Genomic DNA, 7,251 nt, shown 5'->3' on the forward strand with positions numbered 1-7,251 from the left:
ATTTAATCAACCATTTGTTTTTGGAGCTGTGTGTATGAATCCATTAAAGCACTGAGTGCTATTTTGGAAATAGAGATTTGCTGTCCTCTTTTTTGTCTCTTTTTCCTTCTGATTTGCACTGCTCCTAATGAGGTGCAAAGTTGACAGTTGAGAAGATTCATTTTCATGTGTCTTTTAAGCAGACAGTCCAGTCTACTGGATAAAAACTGTTCAAAAATTAATTGAGGGCTTCAGGTTTTGCCTTGATGTGAAGTGAGGCCCATTCAGTGACCTAAGGCATTCTATTCCCCAGGGAAAAAAAAAATATCATAGGAAGGAAGGGTTTGTGTCCTGTGCCCAGAGATGAGCTACCTTTCCTGTGAATCAGAATTTCTCTCTAGAGTTTCATGGATACAACACCACTGAAAATAGTCATGATAGAGACAGATCTGCTTGAGCGCTGTGAGCAAAAACATACAAAAAAAATCAAATATAGAATGGTTTGGCTTGGAAAGGACCTTAAAGGTCATCTTGCTCCAACCCCCCCCTCCAACATCTTCCTGCTTAGAGCCCCATCCAGACTGGCCTTGAATACTTCCAGGGATGAGGAGTCCACAACATCTCTGGGAGCCTGTGCCAGAGCCTCACCAAAATCAAAGGTTGTTATTCTGACTGATAATGAGTGGTCTGGGAAGAGTGAGGAGGAGATTCCAGGAAACAAGGTGGAAAGAAGGACAGGCATGGGCAGAGGGCTGAAGGGACAGCCCTGCATTATCAGCCTTGTCTTTGCTCTTTGGAGGGGTGGGAGATGCAGGGACAGCAAACACTGCTGCACAGAGGGGCTGAAAGGGAGGGGGTTTGGCCAAGCTGTTGTGTTCTCCCTCAGCAGTGCTCACTGGGGCTTTTCATAGCTGGCACGGAGGAAAAAAACGTGTGTTCAGGGATGTCTGATCATTCCTGTTGTCCATCCCACTCTCCTCCTGCAGGCAAGGCAGAAGGGCACAGCTGTGCATGCAGAGAGGATCTCAGCAGCAGCAAGGGAGGGAAGAACATTTAGAAAGGCTCTGCTGAGCACCATGCCCTGCCAGCTGCTGCACCCAGAGCTGCTCCCTGCTCTGCAGCATCATTTGGGGGGCTCAGGATGGCTGCAGGGCAGAGCAGGACAGTGCTGGGAGAGTTTTACACCAGCCAGGCTGCTGGGTAGCACAAGGTGTGAGCACAAGCACGAATCTCTTATTCAATACAGGACTTGACAGGTTTGAGAACCTGGTCTGCTCCCAGCCACAGCATAACCCAGGTCCTGTCAGCTGCCCAAAGTGAAAAATTGGGTAGGTTTGGCTGGGTATCAGCGAAACAAATGGGGATTATCAGCAACTCAAAGGTCAGAGCTTGTCACTTAAAAGATTAGGTGGGAGCAGCTTGTGAGCACCACAACAGAAGCTGCGTGATGAGATACAAAAGAAATAATTTGCAGTGCTGCCTACAGCGTTTTCCTTGTCTAAGTTTGGGACAATCATCTTCATCACCCTTTTAAACTTGGCGGGGGGAGGGCATCTAAACACAATACCCTAAGGGTCTGGTATAAGTGGTGACTTTATTATGACCATTAATTAACATTTTAGTATCTTTTTAACAATTCGAAGACATAACTGATTCAAACCATCTACAAACATCTTTTTTTCATAGTAGTATTTATTGCAATTTAATCATCCCAGGGTTCTCAGACCCGCGTCATGTTTGTGCCAAGTGCACGGAGTGACACAGCAAAATCTCAGCAGGAATTTGCTCTGTGTGCATTATGCTTCACCTTGCTGCAGAAGTTATCAGCCTGTGGGGCTGGACACAGTGCCCCTACAGCGACCCCATCACCCTTCCCCATTATGCCTGGTAAGAAAGGAGTAGAGGAGCCTTAGGGATAAGAGGGAAAAGGTGTAAGGGGGCAAAGAACCTTTGTGACAGAGGCTTCTTTCTGGTCTTTCATTTCCCCACTCCCTGCCTGATTCCCCTGTGGGGCAACCTCAAAAGGGATGAGATGTCCCTGCTCTATTTTCAAAGCTTTTCACTTCAAGGTCTCAGGCTGCAGGAGCTGTTGGTCACCCCCAGGCCTTTTAGTCAGGACAAGGACACAGGGAATAGGGATAAATAGGGATGGAGATTGCAAGGACCACCTGGGGAACTTAGAGAAGAACAATTCAGGAGGGGAATGTGACCTGGAAAGACAGACCATCAGTTTTAAGGTGAAGCAGACAGGGAGGGCAGGAGGAATTACTTGAAGGTTTAAGAGGACCAAATGGGGTAGGGTAAATGGATGGGAAAGAGGAGAAAATATGTTGGGCAAATGGGAAACCTCTGTAACCTCTGTACTCCCAGGGGACATTTCATCCTCCACCCTCATATACTCTGTTTTTTCCCTTGAAAATCCTGTAGCTCATTCTGGAAGGTTATTCCTTGAGGAAAGGGTTCTTGCTGTATGTCATTTTCTTATACTTTGGTGTTTTGTCTGAGCTTAATCTATATGGATACTGTCCTTGGAAAAAAGACGAGGGGAACAGGAGCTGTAAGCAAAATAAATTTGGGATCACAAATGAGGCACAAAGGAAGGTGGAGTCCACATCTCTGGATTCCCCAATGCAGTCTGTCCCTCTGTTTGTAAATTATAGAAATCCCTGGAAAATTCCTGAAGTTGTGGCTGCCCCATCCCTGGAAGTGTCCAAGGCCAGGCTGGATGGGGCTTGGAGCAACCTGGGATAGCAGAAGGTGTCCCTGCCCATGGCAGGGGGTGGGACTGGATGGTCTTTAGGGTGCCTTCCAACCCAAACCATCCTTTGAATCTATGATTCTCTTCCAAATTAGACTAAACCCAGCTTTTAGCAGAAAGCCAAATTCACCTCTAAAGGTATGTGAGGTGCAAGAACATTTCGATTTTAATGTTATTAATTACAGCATAGATGTGTTCAGATGGTCCCTGGTGACCAGTCAAAAAGGCACTTGACAAAAATCACTTGTAATATGTGTTCATTTCAGTTAATGAGGCCCAGCTCTGATTAAATGCATAGAGAGGAAAGCTCTGTTAATAATGAATTCATTCCTTATCACATGAGAAAAGTAAGAATTTATAAAACTCGCTCACTATTTTTGGAGGATTTAAAAAAAGTCACAACACTTGAAATGGTCCCAAGTCCTGTTTCAGGAATGTGAATGAAGTATTTCATTTTCCTAAAGCAGGAACATGCAGTACTTAGCATTTCCAATTGGAGTTTATTTTAGTCTAATTTATTTTCAACAGCTTTCCCGTCATCTTGAGTGCTCTGAGAAGAGTTAAAGATAATACATTCCCATTAGAGACAAGGGATGAAACAGCATCAGCAAAAAAAAAAAGAAGAAAGAAAGAAAAAAGATGTGTACATTGAATCAATCCTCTCAGTGAGCTGAGATTTCAGCCAGAGAAAGAAGAGCAGGAGGGCTGGAAGCTCCAGGTGTCTGAGGTGGGTTCTCCTTGGCAGAGGAGTGTGATGAGCACGTGCTGGAAGTTAAATTTATATTTTGGTGTCACCATGCGGAAGTTGAAGCTCATTTAACAAGTCAAGGGTTCAACATCTCCAGTCAAAACTTTGGTATTTAGGGCAGCACCTTTTTTATTCATGTCTGCTTAAAAGGAAGACAAAATAAAGAAAATGTTTTCTATGGTTTTTGTTTTGTGGGTTTGTTTTTTTAAAATCAGGTAGAGATTAATTAGAAATTTTAACATAATAATTATCTGTAAGGAACAGATCAGATCCAGACAAACTTTGGTGAAAAAGGATGTTGTAGGCTGTTGGTCACAGTCACATTTGAGACTTTGTTAGCCTCCCTGTTTTTAGGACTCTCTTTTTTAGTGAGAGAGCTGGAGCTGACATTCAGATCCTGTCTCAGTGTTTCTCTGTGTTCTGTCTTTGTCTGGCCCTGTCTGTTAGGTTTTTTCCTTAGGAGCTGTTTTTCTGGAAATGCTTAAAAAAATCCGACAGCATCCTTCTTTGGATATTTGCTATTCCTCCTGGAGAACTGCTCACACTCCACGGCTGATTATGATAAATGTTCCTGGTGTAACTAATTTACCTGTTATGTCTGCAAATTGTCAGCTTCTATCAGCTTGAAATCCAGCAGCTTGGCCTACTCCTTGTAAATGTTTTGTACTCCTGTGTCCTGCTTTTATAACTCTTCCAGGATTGCCTGGGAAGCCTGGCAGATGCTGGCAGTGAGAATCACAGGATGGTTTGGGTTGGAAAGGGCATTAAAGATCACCCAGCTCCAAGCCCTGCCAAAAGAAGAGACACATTCCCTACCCAGGAAGAAAGCTCATATTGTGCTTCCTCAAACTTCTAAGATTTTGCTTCTGACGCAAACTTTTACATGAAATCTCTTTGACCCCTCACTGGTCCCTCATGTTGGCTGATATTATTTGTCCTTTATTTCTTCATTTTTTGGAATAATAATTTTTCTGCTTGTGCTTCCCCCTTTCCCATTTGACTAAGCTCAGCAGCGATGACTGTTCTAACACAAAACCCCTCTCCATGAATTGCATTTTTAAAGACTGGCTCTCCAAAACTCCTCAGCAAGGACCAAAGGCTGCTTACTCACAGTGCTTGTTGGAGGTGTTTGAATAGATGCAGCATCTTCCTGCTCTTTAAAGACTCTGCAAGCAAAGCAAAGAACAAGCAGTCCAGGGTTACTGGTGGGATAACAACTTCTGGGTTGCCTTAATATGATTAATAGTCAGAGACAAGGATTTGTCAAGACAGCAGGAATACATCAAGGTTAAGGACTGTGGAGCAGCTTTTTAGAATGAGTTATCTGAGCTCATTTCTGCTTCTCCTGCTCTGTCCCACGTGCTTCATCTATATTGCACACAGAAGTCAGTGCAAACATAATCCAATGAGCTGGCCTTGATTCAGGTCATTTCAGGTTGGTACCTGTGCCAAAAACAGAGATAATTTGACATCCTCATATGGACTGGACGCTTCCCACCTACCCAAGTCTCTGCTTAAACAAGACCAGGTCCCTGCATGCCTCTCTGGAGTGAGGTATCCCTTCCATGGACTGCAGGGAGACATAAGGACAACCAGGCTCCAAACCTCAAACTGAAATTAAGGTTTTCAGATTTTGCCAGAGTTTTCTTTGCAAAGTGACTCATGGCAGAGAATAGAAGTTCTTAAATCATCGCTGTCTAAAAGGCATGGTATGGAAATGCATTTTGAGACTGAAAGCTCCAGCAAACATTTCCATCTCACAGAAATGGGAGATATTCTAGGCAGGAATTCATGGTGTTTGCTAGTGAGCTGTTCATGGAATCCCTGAATCATAGTCATGGAATCATGGAATCATAGAAACGTTTAGTTGGAAAATATCTTTAATGCATTGAGTCCAACCATTAACCCAGCACTGCCAAGCCATCACTAAAACACATCCCCATCTACATTTCTTTTAAATCCCCCCAAGAAAGGTGATTGCACCATTTCTTTGGGCTTTTCCTGGAAAAGTCTGTTTTTTACCTAAATTAGCTACATCCAGTGCAACTTCCCTGGAAGAAATGTTCAGCAAGAAGTAACTCCAAGGTGGGCACGAATGTCCATCCAAGTATAAGTTTGTTTTTGTGATCATGCATTGCTGCTCCTCGTTGGCCTGGCAAATTTTGGTGTTCTGGAATTAAACAGAATTGAATTTCTTCAGCAAAACATGGAAGAGTTTAGAAACTAAACTCAGCACAGAGACCTTTTTCCACACTGCTGGATTCCCTGGGGAAAAAATACCTCTTCAAGCCACATCATGCTAACAGGGTAACCTCTTCTAGCACAGCCTTTAGGGACCTTCCAGCCTGTCCTTTGGGATTGGATCTGGGGGTTTATGGACATTTTGGAAAGCAGGACTGCTGGATATGTCAGAAGCCTGGTTCAACCTAACCCCTGTGCTTCAGTGCCACTGCTACATCCACCACTGCTTTTTGAAAGATAAGGGTGAGGTGAACCCTGGTTGAGTATCCCTGATTGTAGCACAACTCCTGACTTTAAACCACCTCTTACTCCCCCTGTCTCTCAGGCTGTGAGTTGGTCTGTGCTCACTTTAAATCCAGGAAGGATCCCAGTGCTCTCTCCAGGCTCTTTGGAGGATTTGGAGGAGCTCTCTCCTCATTTGGAGGATTCCTGCCTTAGTGCACAGCAGAGCTGGGGTGGTGCTGAGCCATGCCAAGGGTTCCTGTCTGGTTTGTCCATCACAAGGACCACCCCGGTGCTGTGTTAACAAGGCCTCTCTTTTCCTGCCATGCTGAATCTCCCTCAAAGCCACACAGAGAAAATGCCTCATTCCTGCTCCACCTCCCTCTCTCCACCCCCTTGGTAACCATCAAAATACTGTTTTGGTCACTAATCAGCAATTCTTCTTTTGGGCGAGAATAAACAATCCAACAAGAGGCTTAATTGCTTAAGTGGTCCAAACCCCTCTGCTTTGCACAAGATGTTTGTGTGTCCTTTATTATTCCTGACTCCTTTTTCCCTCTCTTTGGTCCTCCCCCATCGCTTTTCCACCCAGGCAGCTTGGTCCCTTTTGTACACAACATCCTTTCCCTTTCACAAATCCAGAAAGACCCAGTGGGAAGGCGGACACAGGAAATGCTGCAAGCAAGGAAAATGCCTCCCTACCCTGTGATATTGAGCTGCCAGGGAGGGGTGGTTTGTTTTTTGGGTTTTTTTTTGTTTTGTTTTTTTTTTTAAGTGTGTGGGGGGTGTTTTCTGTTTCTTTCCTTTTCTTTTTAAAGCCCTCTTTTCCACATTTCCTTTATTGTTGGTTTGAAAACAAATGACAACAAAACCTGCAAGCAGAGCTTTGTCTTCCCCCACTTCCCAGTGTTTCCTTTCCTTTCACAAGCATCACACACAAATGCTCCAAGAGGAAGGGGAAGGATTTCATCCTGTTTAGTCTCCTGCATTCACATGATGCCCACTGAGCTCCACGCAGAGAGCACTTCAACAGCCTTGCTGTGGCTGAAATCATAATCACAGAATGTCCTGGGCTGGATGGGACCTTAAAGCTCATCCAGTTCCAACCTCCTGCCACCTTCCACTATCCCAGGTTGCTCAAAACCTTGTCCAGCCTGGCCTGGAACACTTCCAGGGAAGGGACAGCCACTGCTTCTCTGGACAGCCTGTGCCAAGGCCTCCCCACCCTCACAGGGAACAATTTGTTCATAAACACACCATAAAACAGTTCAGATGTTGCCTCTGAAAGGCTTTGAGGCTTCCC

General features: G+C 44.6%; 1 long non-coding RNA gene across 1 annotated transcript; it reads right to left on the reverse strand.

Moving 5' to 3' along the window:
* Window positions 1-2,279: 2,279 nt before the first annotated feature.
* Window positions 2,280-5,274, reverse strand: LOC135290296 (uncharacterized). Its single transcript, XR_010353045.1, has 3 exons — window positions 4,988-5,274; window positions 4,597-4,651; window positions 2,280-2,534 (listed from the first exon to the last, which is right to left on the reverse strand). It is a non-coding gene; the product is annotated as an uncharacterized LOC135290296 (long non-coding RNA).
* Window positions 5,275-7,251: the final 1,977 nt, after the last annotated feature.

The sequence above is a fragment of the Passer domesticus genome, chromosome 1 (assembly GCF_036417665.1).
Source record: "Passer domesticus isolate bPasDom1 chromosome 1, bPasDom1.hap1, whole genome shotgun sequence".
Classification (NCBI taxonomy): Eukaryota; Metazoa; Chordata; class Aves; order Passeriformes; family Passeridae; genus Passer; species Passer domesticus.